The sequence below is a fragment of the Capra hircus genome, chromosome 6 (assembly GCF_001704415.2).
Source record: "Capra hircus breed San Clemente chromosome 6, ASM170441v1, whole genome shotgun sequence".
NCBI lineage: Eukaryota > Metazoa > Chordata > Mammalia > Artiodactyla > Bovidae > Capra > Capra hircus.
The window spans coordinates 68,922,777-68,938,747 of record NC_030813.1 but is presented as its reverse complement, the minus strand read 5'-3'; the positions used below and the strand labels follow the sequence as shown (position 1 = coordinate 68,938,747).

Sequence of the window (15,971 nt, the reverse complement as noted above, 5' to 3'; positions counted from 1 at the left end):
AACCACTGACAGTACCCACTTCAGTGATGATTATTTTGATGACATAATGAATTAAGGCAAGCGGGGCGGGGGGTGGTGGTTAACGATTGTTAAAAAAAATTTAATTCTCACTGCATGCTATGCAGAGCAAGACGTAGGTTTGGAGACCATAAAGCTTGAAATACCTTAATTTGGCAAGGTCTGTGGAAACCTGTTTTCTCCCAAGCGCAGGTAAAAACAGGTCCCTGCCCAGGACAAGGTCAGTTTGGGGACACAGGTTAGAAAACAGGTTAGGAACGAGACAAGACATGCTAGAATCTGGGCAAGAAATGATTCTAAAATGCCACGGGTGAAGAGGTGGGATTCTACTCCGGCAGCCCAAGCTCTCGCACTAGGAGCTGGGGCAAGCGTAGGCGTTTCCTCTCCGGCTCCCCACCTTCTCAGCTGAGAAGCGGAGCCGGAGGAGAGTAGGACTAGGATTCAGAGAGAGAAGGCGAAGTTGGCTCCGGAAAACACGCCAATGGGACGCGAACTTTCCCGTGCTTAGCCAATTGGGTGCGCGCGGAACCGCCTCCATGTGGTGATTGGCAGGCAGGCTGCGTCCCCCAGAGTTCTCGCGGCCTGTAGGGGCGTGTCAGAACTCTCGCGAGGGTGCAGGTCTTCCACCAGGTTGGGAAACTTGGTCTCATTGCCGGTGGGTGGAGGGTGCGGTTTCTTTGTCCACCTCGGACGCCTCGGCCCCTGGTGGCCTCTATTCGCTCGCTACCCCGAACCGCGGGGCTTTGAGCGGCAGTGGGCGTGGTCAGGGAGTTTGACGAGCCGCAGGCAGAGAGCTGCCTGTTTCGAACCCCGGACCCGTGGCGGAGGTGAGGCTGGGCCCGGGCCGTGGGGTCGCTTAGCCGCCCGGTCTTGGGTGTTCCCTCGTGGTTCCCTGCCTTCCTCTCCGCGGGGCGGAGATTCGCTGTTGGCGCGGCTCTGCTGCCGCTTGGCGGGAGGAACCCAAGGTAGTAAAGCGCGACCTGATTGGGCCCTGCCGGGCACTGACGCTCGCTCCGTCTACTGAACGGTTTGCGGCCTCGGAAGGGATATTTGCATTAAAAATAGTGGATGAGTTTGTGTCTCTCTGGTTACCGCGCTTGAGTGCTCGCAGGACAGTGAGATAGAATGCTTAACAGGAATGAACCGCCTCGCTTAAATGGTCGGTTCTTGTTCCAGCCTGTTTCTAGTTCGTGATTATTCGGCTGCTGTACAGATAGTTAAGTGAGGGTAGTCATCTACATTTTGAAGGTCGTCTCTAATGGAAACACTTAAAGCAGTAATGTAGATTCCTCCAGTAATGAGGTGTGTCAATATGTATTGAATTCTTGCACTTGGCAAACAACACAAAGTTATCTTCAAGTATTTTACACTTAATACTAAGTCTTGTGGCTAAATCTGTTTTCACTGCAGAAACAGCACGGCCAAGAAACGGGTAAAAGGTAAATGGGGATCTCGAATACTGAGCCCTGTACATACCTGAATATTCACGTACTGTTGTGGAAAGTGGTAGAAAATAGCAAATGTTGAGGTTCGGCCTCCTGGTATATACCCAAAAGAACTGAAAGCAGATTGTAGACAACAGCATCCATTCTCTTGTTATGCATTTGGCCTATTTATACAACGTTTCAGCTGACCACACTGCTTTCTAGGTTGCCAGCTAATTTTGTGAGTAGATGACAATGTTTTTCAACCATAAAAACAAATGATCATTATTTAGAGCAAAACTTTTGTATTAAGCTTTGTATAAAACTAAGTGTAAATCTGCCAGACCCTTGAAATGTTAAATATAACTTATGGTGAAGAAGTACTGTCAAGAGCAAGCCTCTGACTAGCATAAAAGGCTTGAAGGCAGAGATAAAACCCAGGACGATGCAAGGATATTGCAGTTACCCATATTACACATGAACAGTTGAGGGTCAGGAATTTTGCTGAAAGTCAATTTAAGAAAAAAAAAAAAAGAGTTAAGAAGCTAAATTAATACAGACTCATCCTGAAAGGAAACGTGCACCTATGGGAAGTTCCTAGCAAACTCTGTTGTGGGCAATGATCCTGTAGGAAGTCTAACCAAAATAGGGCTGCACCAGAATTAGGGAATGCCAAGTTGCTTCAGTTGCGTTCAACTCTGTGCTACCCCATGGACTGTAGCCTGCCTGGCTCCTGTCCTTGGGGATTCTCCAGGCAATACTGGAGTGGGTTGCCATGCCCTCCTCCAGATCTTCCCAACCCAGGGATGAAACTGACATCTCCCACATTGCAGATGGATCCTTTACCTTCTGAGCCTCCAGGGAATCAGGGAATAAGGCCAGAGATAATGGGAATATCTCAAAGAGTGGCCACTTTTAGGCAGAAATATTCACTTTTAATAATGAAGCTTTTCTGCTGTGGCAAGTATTAAAAATAGGTATTCAAATCTGTCAGCAAGAAAGGAATGGTGGGGAGTTTTTTATACTTTCACTCTATTCAGGTCTGCAACTTGCTATGGTGAGTTTTGATCCTAACTTCTTTGAAAGGAATTAGATTCAAAAGGCATTACTGTGAATGACAACATGTAAACAACACACGATCTTTTCAATAATGTTTTATTTATTGACTGTGATAGCCCCACAAGAATACTGAAATTCAGTAAGTTTTTTATTCAGAAACTTGGGTCTGCCCATCTATTACCAATCTCTAGCATGAAGCTGCCATTATTCAGTATCAATACTTGTTGCAACCTGTGTGCTGTTGCTTAGTCACTCAGTCGTGTCTGGCTCTGCAACCACATGGACTGTAGAATTTTAAAGAACAAATTTCTGGTTATTTAAAAAAAATTTGGAAAACCAATGTATGAACAGGACTGTACGGGTTGCAGCTGCTTCCTGGGAGAGGGGGAAATCTGTGGCAGACCCAAGGTTTCCACCTGTCTGTCCAGCCCAAGTGACTCCTCAAGGGACAGAGAGCCACCAGCAGGGCTCAGTGGAGTGAAGCTTCTTGTGCAACCAGTGGTTACCCTTGGAAACTTTGCTAGTGCCGTCAGACTTTCATCTAGGCCTTTAGTCTACCAAATACCGTTTCCACCAAAATGCTAACTAGTTACAGGCCTATACCCCGGAGGCCTCCGTCAAGGACCAGTTGCAGTTACATACCCTGATGTGCTTTGTTCACAATACCCAGAATAGGTCTTGGCCCATAGCAGGTACTCTATTTTTTTTAATGAACATTAAAGCCAGCATCTTACTACCATATGAATATCAAGTATCAGTGTTTTCATTTTGATCTAAATTACGGTGACCATACAGTATTATCAAAATGATCCTATAGCACTACTAAGTACCTACTACTTACCAGGAAGTTAGATGTACTGTGTATAAACTCCAGTAACTATCATCAACTTAAGAGTTAGATTCGACTTAGCGACTAAACCACCACCAAAGATAAAGAAATTGAAGAACTGGTCAGAGATCATTTAGGATGGGGATTTGAATCTAGGCTCCACTCCTAAGTAAGCCACTTACTTCATGTGATTTATAAGACAATTCAACACAACTAGCAATAGTATTATAAATGATACTGCTCCTTGTACTATAGTCACCATGGTTTTAAGGCTAAGTATTTGAGAATTTATGCCAGGTATTTAGTCAGACCCCAGGAATATGGTAGAAACCAAGATGGGTTTTATTGGCAGGGGCAGGTAGGCAAGCTCAGAAGAAACTACAAAGTGTGCTTCCAAGTCTAAGGGCATTACAAGGTGTTACAGAAATCCAGAATAAGAGCACTGGGGAGGGGAGATAGCACTTAACAGAAACGTGGGAAAGTATATAGATGGCAGGGGGCATGGTAAGTTAAGTGATAGCATTCCGAGGTCTTACAGGCCAGAAAGCAAGCTGCCATCTTAGAATGGTCTCAAATATCCACCCTAGCCCTGCACACAAACTTAAGGCCACTTCTCTGCAGCTTCACTTTGCTTTCCCCACAAACCTTTAAACACATCCCTCCCCAGGGCCTTGGCACTTGCTTTCCCTCTACCTGAAATCCTCTTCATCAAAATATGTACAGTTGACCTTTGTATAATAAAGGAATTAATCTGAATAATTTATAGATGGCCCTCTGCATCCACAAATTCAACCATGTAGTAATGTATTTACTACTGAAAATACCTGTGAATAAGGGGACCCATGAAGTTCAAATCCATGTTACTCAAAGGTTGACTGTAACAACCATGTTACCCTCTGCAGCCCTTTCAGGTCTTCTGTAGTTAGTCTCAGCCAGCTCTATCTGCAATTATGTCCTCCACTCACAGTGCATACACACGCCTTTCCTATTTCTCTCGTCTTTTCCCTCTAGCAATTATGCTTTTACAACATATTTGTTGAATTTCCTATATTAGGAGGCTAGATTTTACAGAATATGGAATATTAAAGAAATGAAGTTTACAGAGGCTAAAACAATGTTTTAAGAGTGAGTCCTAGGTGAACACCTTTAAGATTTCTGGAAAATGAGGTATTTGCGAACATTCAGTGCTGATCAAGAGGAAGAATTCCTAGCTCCTACTGGGCTGTTAATTTTGCTACACTGACATTTCTTCCCATATGAAAACTTTCCCATCACCTCCAATACTTTCAGAATTGTAACAATCTGGCATCACTGTGTCCTTTAAACTCCTTCTTACAGCTCACTGTGCTACATTCATCAGCAACATTTAACATGCTGAAGAATGGCCCCCTTGTGCCAAATTTCGACATATATTCTTAGTAAGTCTCTAATCCTAACTCCCTCCCCAAATGGCCTAATCTCTATTTGAATACTTCTGCTGTTACACAAGGACACTAAATCTCAAGAGAGATACATGACTTTCCATAGTTTATATAGCCAACAAGGTACATATGAGGCTCCTTGTTTAGGGCTATGCATGTGATGGAATATTAATTCACTACCTGAACTATTGCCCATCTGTAATTTTACACTACCCACTTCATAAAGCTGGGAGAATTAAACCACCAGCTTTATCCCACTGACCCAACTCCTATGCCAGTGCAGATCCATAGCTGCTACAAGTTATGTGAGAATGGCTGGCCTCGTTAGACACACTTGGGTGTTGTACACTGCAGTGATATAGTTGGTGTATGTCAGTTAAAATACCAGCATCAGAGAGCATTCTGGCTTCAATGGCTTGTACCTGTAGTTTTCAACCTAAAAAAATAAATGTTTTAAAATTACCTTTTTGAATAGAAAATTTGCACACGTGCTCCATCATCTAGATCTTTTTCCACCATCAGAGGCAACCAAAGTACCCAAACTGCCTTGTATTTTTGAATACACTAGATGGGACCCCCAGAGGAATCTAAAAATCAGGCCCTGAAAGTACTGTCAAACTGAAGGTCAAGTTTAAATTTAATGACCTTGGTATTAACTATACACATGATACTAAGTGCTAAGACTTAAAATCATCTGGTTCAGTTGTGACTCCAGACAGGATCCAGAGAGGAGTTCTAAAATCTCTTCTCTGGGTTTTATGGAGACTTTCTTTACCCTCCTGTGTTAGCCTCTTAAGGCACTGCGTCAGCCTTAAAAGGGCACTGGAAAGGGCAATCTGGGTTTCTCACAGGGTTCTCTACAATTTTCTGCACTCCTCTTGATAATATCCGTGGACATCAGCAGTTTCTTAGCCGAGTCCGAAAACCCAGTAGAAGCAGCTGTTCTGCTGGGTGAGGCCAGTAAACGTCCATTTCTTTTAACATTAAGGAAGAGCCTGGTCCAAGCCTTTGCATGGAGCTTGGGAACCCTCTGGTCGCCATTAGCCACATGCTCGGGCCTGGGTCATCTTACTTTCACTCAAGGACAGGGTTGTGAGGAATAGGCAGGGTGTTTTGGGTAATCTTTACCTGAGATGGCATTTGCAGTTGAGCAGAGGGTGGAAAGTTCCAGGCTGATGCAATCTGCCTGGAGTACTGGAGTGGGGCAAAGTTCAGTTGTCTTCCCTGAAGTCAGGTGGTCCAGCAAGGGCCCTTGAGGTAGTTATCTTCTTTTCCTAGGCCTGAGGACTCCATTACAGACCCTGAAGTCATAAAAGGATGGGAAAAGGGCGCCGTATCTCTCTGGCTACTTCCTGCTGGATAGGGGCGATGGTTTTGGGGTCTGGAACAGAGGATCTTTCTAGGGCCGAGGGTTTCCTTTTGCCGACATTAAGGTGAGGCTCTCAACAAGAATGGTCTTTGACTTGGTCTTGAGAGATGGCCCGAATCCGGTCTTGGAGAAACCTTTGAAAGAGATTGAAGAAACAGGGGCCAAATAAGAGGAGTAAGATAATAAGTACTAGTGGTTCCAAGAAAGGGAGCAACCAAGGGAGGGCCAGTTGGAACACGCTTCTGGGAGTGGAAAGCTTTTGTTAACTCTTTTTTGTGGCCTTTTGATTCTGTCTCTAAGTTCTCTGACCCTACCCTGGACTATGCCTGTTTCGTTAACAAAAGAGCAGTAGTCTTCTCCCAGGAAAAGGCAGATCCGTCCCTTTTCTATGGTGAGAAGGTCCAGGGCTCGTCTATTTTGTAGGGCCACAGAAACCAATGAGTTAATTTGCCTTTGGACTGCAACAAAGGACTCCACCACCTGTTGCATATTCCTAAGTTCCTGGGACAGTTTGCAGTAGAAATGGGCTGAGGTCGAGATGCCCCCAATCCCAGTGCCCAGATCTGCTGCTATGCCAGTCCCAATCAGGAGGCGGGCCATGACAGACCGTTTTTTTCCTGTGGGAATGTCTCACCTGGGGATCAGCTACTTGTTCTGTCTGTCTTTTAGATGCTAAGACCTGGGGTCAGAAAGACCAAGATGCAAGGTCCAAGGGTTGGGAGGAAGACATGAGTATCCCGCACTGGGATGTGTAGTGAGTGTTCTAGAAGAATTGGAATGAGTTAAGGAGGATAAGGTGTCAGTTGTCAGAAGGATTTAGGAGGGGCCGTAATTGGGAAAGGTGGTCTGGGCGTCTATCGGGCTCAGGGGTTGCGCGATTGGGAGATTAGTTTTCTTATAACCTGTTCTTGGTTCTTTTTACGCTGTTGATCTTGTGCCCCTCCCCCATCTGAGTACCCCCAGTGGGTAGTGGGATAGAAACATATGTCTTCTCCATTTGGCTTATAGCAGTTGTTCACGGCACTCCCTGTCTTCTGTACTTTAACAGTGAGTAGGGATTTGGACTTTCCCGCCCCGATGTTCATGGTGCATGGTTTAGGGGCCGTGTTATAACATGAGGAATGGACATAGGAATGAATTTCATTGCAAGGACAGGAACTAGCCAGAAGGCTGGGGAGCATAGCAAGGATAAGGAACAGGGGAGTCATGGGTCTGGTAGTCAGACAATGTGGAGGAAATAGAATCCGAGGAGTAAAATACAGTAGCTGACAGCGTAGGCGGCACCGACGACGAGACGGAGGATGGGTGACCAGTTTAGAGGGGAGACAGCTGTTAGGCTTATTTCAAGGGCTAAGGTTAAGAGTACAGTTATGGTTAGAGAGATGGGGAGAGGCCAGTCCGGCGAGAGGTGGAAGGCCCCAAATTCGTGGTAGCTTGAATCTGGGGAAGACGAATCAGGATGTAGATTGATGTAGAGGATGAGAGTAAAGAAATAAATTTCGTCTGGAGTTAGGTTGTAGAAGGTTCCCTTAAGCCACAGTTGAGACACTAGTGTGGTCAGGTCTTTGAAGGAGGTTCCTGCCAGGGCACTGGTCCAGAGGTCTTGTAGTAGTCAGGTCAGGAACAGCTGTGGATTGTGAGTGTCCAGGTCATTCAGTGTCTTCTTGGATGATCGACAGAGGTTGTCGCCGGGTGATTTTTAAGGAGGTGGGCCCTGTGAGGGAGACCAGCGCAAGATTGGCGTCAACCCGTTTTAGGCTAAGAGAGGCATTCCCAGAAAGCGACCTTTTTGAGCTTAGCTGCAGTCGGGGTAAGGGGGATGATTTTGAATGCTCCCTGCTACTTTGGGGTTAGGTCACCCTGGGGATCTCCAGACAGACAGACCATGTCCCCAATTTGTAGACGGGGTGAGGGGGCTTGGGGATTAGGAGCGGGCAAGCTGTGGTTGACCTATTTCCGGGGGGCACTGTGGAGTTAGTTCTGCTAGCAGAGGTGAGTACAGGGAGTTTGGTATGGGAGGAGTTTAAGGGGGAAGTCCGGGAGGGTTTATGGGTCTTCTGTAGGTAACTTCAAAGGGGCTTAGCCCAATGGGGTTTTCTAGGCAAAGCTCGTACTTTTAGGAGAATGACTGGCGATAGTTTAGTCCAATCTAGACGCACCTCGAGGGATAATTTGGTTGAGTTTCTTTACTTATCCTGTTCATCCTTTCCACCTTCCCTGAGAACCAGGGACAATGTGGAATGTGAAATTTCCAGGGGATGTGTAAGAATTGGACAAGTTGTTGGGTGACCTTAGACATGAATTCTGGGCCATTATCAGACTATAGAGATGAAGGCAAGGCAAACTTGGGGATGATTTCTGTGAGGAGGGCCTGGGCCGCAGTGTGGGCTCTTTTGTTTCTGGTGGGAAATGCTTCTACCCAGCCCGAAAAGGTGTCTACAGGACCAGCAGGTACTGACTCTCCGAACTGGGGGCGTATGAGTAGAGTCTGTCTGCTCCTCTTGTGCTGGGAGACTGCCACGCGTCTGATAGGTTGGAAAGGATGTAGGTTTAAGGTTGGAATTGAGATTAGTTCGTTGACTTATCTGATAGGAATGGGTAAGGTCATCTAAATATTTTTGGTTGGCAGTAGATATGGGGAAGTGGTTGTGGATGACCTGTTGGAGTACCTTGGACGAAGGATGTAACAGTGAGAGTAGATAGGAGGGAATTTCTCTGGTGGTGGAAAGCTCGGATGGAGTCAGGGCTAAAATGACAAGGGACTGGAGGGAGGGATGGGACAGGGCTACCTCTTGCCTTTTGATCTGCGACATTGTTGTAGGTTGGTACGAGACTTCCCTTTTGATATCACCTACAGTGGAGGATGGAAGCTGTCTGCTAAGAGTGCGGCCTCTAGAAGTTCGTAGATCAGGTCAGAATTAATAATGGAGGATCCCTTCTGGGTGTGGAACCCTCCTTCCCTCTGTATCAGGATGTTTGAGTGAACTGTTATAGGCATGTTTGGAGTCTGTGTAGATGCTAACTCTTAGATGCTTAGCCAGGGTCAAAGCTTTGGTGAGGGCTACTAGTTCTGCCTGTTGGGAGGTGGTGTGAGGTGTCAATTATCTGTGTCCCGTGGTTGTGATGAAGGTTTCCCTGGATGATGGCATATCCTGCCGCAAAGGGTGGGGATTTTTGAGAGCTGCCATCAATGACCCAGTATGGGGTGCTAGGGTCTAAGACGGGCTGATCTGTCAAGTGTTGGAAGGGATTTTGAGACTACAGTGATGCAGGGGAAGGTCTGCTGTAGAGGCATGGGTAATAAACTGGCAGGGTTAAGGAGAGCACAGGGAGAGAACGAGAGCTGGGGATTGAGAAAAAAGGCACGCAGAGTCTGTATCCTGGAAGAGGAAAGGGAGTAAAGCCTGGTATGAGAGTAGGTCTTGGAGGGTGTGTAGAGAGCAGACTGTCAGGGGGGCACGTCTAGAGAATTTGTTTGCTTCTGGAACCAGGGCGGCGATGGCAGCCATGGCTTGTATGCAGGGAGCCCACCCCGTGGTCACCAGGTCAAGTTGTTTGATAAACAGCCTATAGGAGTCCAGGTGTCTCCAGCCTGCTGGCATAGAAGCCCCAGGGCCTGTCCTTGACTGGAATGGGCAAAGAGAAAAAACTGTCTGGTATAATTTGGGAGGTGGAGAGTTGGCACTCGGAGGAGGCTCTCAGTGAGCTGGTGAATGGGAGAGGCCAGTGAGGAGGGGTCAAAGAGAGGTTCGTCTAGGGACTCTCTGGTCACCTCATAAAATAGCTTTGCAATGAGAAAGAAATTGGGGATCCAGATACAGAAAAAGTTTAGGAGGCTGAGGAAAGACATGAGGTTCTGTTTTGTTTTTGGAGGCAGGCAGTCAATTTAAGGCCTGGATTCTGTCTGGAGGAATGATTCTCCGTTGGCAGGATAGGGAGGGTCCCAGGTAAGTGATGTTTGTCTGGGCTATCTGGGCCTTGGATCGGGACACCCAATAACCCCAGAACCCCAGGGCCCCAAGGAATTTGGCAAAGCTTTCAGGTTGAGCTACAAAGGAGAAGGTCATCTACATACTGAAGGAGGTAACCAGGGGCCAGGTAGAGTGTCTGTAGATCCTTTTGTAAGGATCTGTCCAAAAAAGTGCGGGTTGTCCCTGAACCCTTGGAGAACTGTTCACTTTAGTTGTTGGGAAACATGAGTCTCGGGGTCTTGCCAGGTGAAGGCGAAGAGGGGTTGGGAGAGGGGATGGAGGGGGACGGTGAAGAAGGCATCTTCAAGATCTAATACTGTGAAGAAGGTTATAGTTGGGCGAATGGCAAACAGAAGGGTGTAGGGACTGGGGACTACTGGGAGTGCTGGTGTGATGGTCTCACTGATTTTTCGTAGGTCTTGGACCAGTCTCCCAAGAGCTTGGTCTCCTTTTTACTGCCAGAATGGGGGTGTTGTGTGGTGAATGGGTAGGAATTAAGATGGAGGCTTAAAGAAGACAGTCAATGATAGGCTTAAGTCCCTTGTGGGCCTTCAGAGTGAGAGAGTACTGTTGTTGGACAATTATAGCTGAGGGGTCCTTTAAGGTGATGTGGACTGGGCTATGTTTGGCTATGGATGGGTGACCAGTATCCCAGACTCAGGGGTCTATGGCGGATAGGTCCAGGAAAGGTCAGGAGTAGGGGATTCGGAGGGTCCAGGTGCCATCTGCATGTAGAACAGAGACCACATTGAGAGGGCGTATGGTAATAGACACCCCGAATTTGGGTAACAAATCTCTCCCTAGGAGCACCATGGGGCACTGAGGCATTATGAGAAATGAGTGTTCGAGGGTCAAGTTTCCAAATTGACAGAGTAATGGGAGGCTGATTCTTGGGCTCAGGGTGACTCGAGACCCCCTTGATTGTGAGCTGAGTCTGGGGTTGGGCCAGAGTAGGAGATCAAGAGAGAGAAGGCAGCTCCATTGTCTACTATGAAGGAGACCTTTCTCCCAGCCACTATCCCGTCCACCCTGAGTTCTGAGCTTGTGTCCAGGACGCAGGCCAGGGTGGGGGGTGGGGGGCTGGAACCTGGTTTCCATCATTGGACCAACTCTCACAGGGTCGGGCTGGAGTTTTGGGGAGAGCTGGGGACCTCCCCAGTGGTGCCAGGGCGTCCCTGGGGGCAGTCCACCTTCCAATGTCCCCGTTGGCCTCAGTTCAGGCACGCCTTGGTGTGGGTCAGTGGGTTTGGGCATGCCTTTGACCAGTGTCCCAACTGGTTACAGGGTCCGGGCTGGGGGGGTCGGGGAGGGGGACGGTTTAAGCCCCAGTCTGGGATGACTTGGGCTGGGCTGATCTCTTCCCTTAATTGCTGCTGCCAAAAAGGTATATTTAGCCTTTCTCTCAATCTTTTTCTCTTTTAGCCTCCTCCTATTATTGAAAACCTTGAAGGCTACTTCTAGAAGGTCCCTTTGGGGAGATCCTGGGGCCCTTCTCTAGTTGTCGAAGTTTGCATTTAATGTCAGGGGTGGACTGATATTGAGGTTGTTATACTTTTGGACTGCCTCTGTGAGGCGCACCAACAAGGCTGAATTCTCGTCTGCCCCTTGGGTGATTTATCAGGATTGACATGGATGAGCATTTTTCTGCATGCCCTCTAGGAGGCAGATGACCATATGATCGAGTCCCCTGAAGCCTGGGTCACTGGGCTGGTATGTCCAGTGAGGTTCTAGTTGAGGCACCACCTCATCAGCAGCTGGGCTGGCCCAGCTTGCCAGATACGGTCTTTTTCATCTGGATTGAGAGTGGCATTTAGGATATAATATACGTCACTCCATGTGAAGGTTATAGGCCTGGGTAAGCCTCAGGAACTCTTTTCTGTACCTGGTACAGTTTCCAGAAAATGATCCTAACTTTTCTTCTTTCTGGCTCATGTCTGACAATGAAAATGGCACGTGGACTTGGGTGGGGCCTTCTGGTCCTGCCACTCTCAGGGGAAACGTGTTGGGTACGTGATTGTGTGGCAGGGTGGTTGGGAAGGGGGGAGGAGGGACTGGGGGAATGGGGTCATGGGGATGAGAAAGGCTCAGGAGAGGTTTCAGAGTCAGCAGGTGAGTTCAGTGAGGGGGAAGAAGGGGGTTGATGGTGTGGCTGGTAGGGAGGGGGCTCGTCTGCAGGGTCGAACTCTAGGGGTGCGTAATGTCATGTGCAGCTGGTTGAAGCAGAAGGGTCCTTTTGTTTGGGAAGCAAGGTGCACAGAAGGACCTCATGCAACAGGATTTGCATAGGGAGGGCCTGCTCTGAAGGGCCCAAAAGGCTTGGGCATGTGGGACCTCTGACCACTTGCCATTTTACAAAGTTGGTAAGATCTTAAAGAATGTAAAAGTCAAATGTGCCAAATTCAGGCCAGCGGTTTTGACTGTCTGATTAGTCCTGAGGCCAGATCTGCATACAGAGCTGCTCTAAGCAGCTAGCCTTGAGTTCAGTAGAGTGGTGAGGGATTTTTGAGGACGCAGGCCAGAGGGGAATCTTTTGGGATAGATTGGCCAGACCCCATGATTGGGAGGCAAGCAGAGGCTCCTATTCTGAGTTGGGGTCATCACTCGTAGTCACAACAAGAGTTATGAGAAGAGAGCTCAGTATCAAGGCGGAGCGGCCCCCACGGTCGGTTACAGACTGGCCTTAGGCCAGGGGTCCCCAGGACCAGAGAGGACAGTATACCAGGGTACCTGTAGAACACTATCCGGATCTTACCTTAATGTAGGGGCCGGAGTGAGTGGAATGTTGGGTGCGGAGCGGTCGAATGGCCAGAGTTCCCTGTTCCGGAGATCGTCAGAGAGAGAGAGAGGAAAGAGAGAGGAAAGAGAGAGGAGAGATGAGAGTAGAGAGAGACACGAGTGCCTCGCCCATTCCGGGTTTCAGCACCAAAAAAATGAAAGCGACAGTTCGGAAGGAGGCAAAGAATAAAGGAAAACGACCTCAACGAAGACAGGTTACCTTTATTCAGGCAAGGAGGGGGAACAAGTGGCCTAACGACCAGGCTGAGCGCGCGAAGGATCGAGGAGGCTGCGTATTTGGGTGGGGGTGGGTTGCGGAAGTGACACGGGACGTTTTAGGCGCCGCGTTTTGGGTAATCTTTAGCTGAGATGGCATTTGCGATTGAGCACGGGGCGGGAAGGTCTGGACAGCGCGGGGAAGTCCCGGGCTCATGCCATTATCTTTTTCTAGGCCCGAGGACTCCTTCAAGGGTCATACCTGCGCTTAGTACTCAGGCCGCTGCAGCCGGCAGTAGCTGGAGATAAACTCCCCAGGCCCACGGTTGGTTCAAGATCCGCTGTAGCCGCCGCAGTCTTGGTGGGGCCCGACCCCGCTACAAAGTAGCCGCGGCTGCACCCTGGGGAAGCAAAGCGCAAACTTGTTACCGTGCCCGGGTCCGCCAGCCTGGAAGCCTCCTGGCGACTCGGCGCGGCGCAATGTGCCTCGAGCGGCCCCGGGACGGGCACCGCCGCCCGTCCCTCCCAGGCCGCCGAGGGCTGCTCTACCCCTGCGTTCTGGCCGCCGAGAGCAGTGGAGCTCCGGGCGGGCAAAGCTCGAGGGGACGAGGGGCGAGCCCAGCCCTACCCGGCCCGCAGGCCGGCCGGATGCCCTCCCCGCCGCACCGACCTACACTCACCGCTCAATTCAGCAAGACTGAGGCCGGCGCGCGTGTGCTGCGCCGAGACAATGCAAGCGGGGCAGGGCGGGCCGCGAGTAGGGCATCCGGGGCGGGACGGTCGGGGGTAGGGCGGTCCGGGCAGCCAATCCCGGGAATTCTCCGGACGTGGGCGGTGCGGGCCTGGCCAGGCGGTCTGTGGCTGGACCGGATGCTGCAGGTCTTTCTGTGGCGGGCGGACTAGGCAAACCTCCGCAGAGCGTTCTACTCGGGTGCTCTAGGAGTCTTGCCGCCTTCCTAGGCCTTGGTGCTCGTGAATCTGGTTCTCTCAGCCAAGTGTCTTCCTCTGGACTGCCCTTAGAAGGCTCTGGCTGACCCAGAGATTCCCCTTCCCGTAGCTACGCTTGTTCTGTTTGTGTCCTGCAAAACTGTAAACTTAGAGGCCAGAGCCTCGTCGTCTTGAACAAGCTCTCTCCATGGTCCCTCCTAAACGTGGAGGACCAGCCTTTCCTCATGCTTTCTGTTCACTCATTCTCAGTGTTCAATAAGTAAATTTGGTTGGGGAGTGTTGGTGGTGAATGGGGGCGGGTGGGCAAAGAGGCACTATAAACCTTTCCTAGGTGACAGGTCTCAAACTTGGCAATCAACTGGAATAAAATTGGAGTATATAAAATGAGAACTTATATTACTGTTCTAAGAGTTTATCATCTGTTAAATTTAATTCTCAAAATATTTTTAATCATCCCCACATTATAGGTGGAGAAACCCAGACAAGTCCAGTAACTTTCCAAAGTCACAGAGCAGCAAACAAGTGGTGGATCTGGGATTTGAATGCATTTTGAAGGCAGAGCCCCTCAAAACACCTTGCTACATTGCTCTCCCCAGGTGGGTGCAGTGGGTGGGAAGGAAAACAAATGGCCTAGGTTTGAATGGCTGACCAAGGTAGGCATCTCCAATGGAGTTGGGGGTCTGCGGGCACAGAGAACAGCTTGTGATAGAGCCCTGGGATAGAATGGAAAGCTCTTGACCTGTTAATTGGAAGGGCTGATGTTGAAGCTGAAACTCCAATATTTTGGCCACCTGATGCGAAGAACTGACTCATTTGAAAAGACCCTGATGTTGGGAAAGATTGAAGGCAGCAGGAGAAGGGGATAACAGAGGATGAGATGGTTGGATGGCATCACTGACTCAATGGACATGAGTTTGGGTAAACTTCGGGAGTTGGTGATGAACAGGGAGGCCTGGCATGCTGCGGTTCATGGGGTCGCAGAGTCGGACACGACTGAGCGACTGAACTGACCTGTTAAGGACCCCAAAGTGCAAATAGAACTTAAGGATGTAGGAGTACCGTGGCCTGAGAAAAGCGTGGGGCCACACCATGCAGGAGCCCCTGGCAGACTTTGTGTTTTATGCTGAGAACAAATGAAAATCTGTTCAAGCATTTTGTTTTTTATTAATTTTTTTTATTGGGGTATAGTTGATTTACAGTGTTAGTTTCTGTTGTATACCAAAGTGAATCGGCTGTACATGGATTGACTCTCTTTTAGATTCGTTTCCCGTAGAGGTCCATAGAGAATATTGAGTGGAGTTCCCTGTGCTATGCAGTAGGCTGTTGTGCCACTGCACGCGTGCTGAGTTGCTTCAGTCATGTCCATCCCTTCGGCCCTGTGGACTGCAGCCCACCAGCCTCCTCTGTCGTTGGGATCTTCCAAGCAACAATACTGACTTAAGTAGATTGCTGTGCTCTCCTCCAGGGGATCTTCCTGACCCAGGAATTGAACCTGTGTCTCTTAGGTCTCCTGCATTGGCCAATTGCACTTTCTAAAAATGGCCAATTGCCTGCGCTTTCTAAGCAGCCCTCAAGTCCTCCGGACAAAAAAAAAAAATAAAAAAAACTGCTAGGAAGTGATCTGGGAACAGTTTAACACTGCTTTCTCCACTCTCCTTGGGATGGAATATATATCACATGCTCTTCTTTTATACTGTCTTGCACAGAAATACATAAATCACAGTATCTTCCTCAGACCTTTTAAAATCTACTTTTCCCCCTTCAATGTTGAAAAGTCATAATAAACCTGAAACCTTCTTAGTCCCTTCATTATATTTGTGTCATAAAGCTCACAGTTGATGTCAGAAAAGAGACTTCCATGTATAAAGAAAGATGTGGAAAGTATGTTAAAGTAAGATGGATTTAACGAGCAACTTGAAAATGAGCTGCAATGTATTTCTT

General features: G+C 48.5%; 2 long non-coding RNA genes across 3 annotated transcripts; one reads left to right on the top strand and one right to left on the bottom strand.

Moving 5' to 3' along the window:
• On the top strand, window positions 645-15,971 carry LOC108636224. Its single transcript, XR_001918194.1, has 3 exons — window positions 645-845; window positions 14,498-14,626; window positions 15,289-15,971. It is a non-coding gene; the product is annotated as an uncharacterized LOC108636224 (long non-coding RNA).
• On the bottom strand, window positions 2,581-13,826 carry LOC102170130. Of its 2 annotated transcripts, XR_001918193.1 has the most exons (5): window positions 13,763-13,826; window positions 13,345-13,483; window positions 12,844-12,906; window positions 5,880-7,834; window positions 2,581-5,187 (listed from the first exon to the last, which is right to left on the bottom strand). It is a non-coding gene; the product is annotated as an uncharacterized LOC102170130 (long non-coding RNA). The 2 variants fall into 2 exon arrangements; XR_001918192.1 differs by lacking the exon at window positions 12,844-12,906.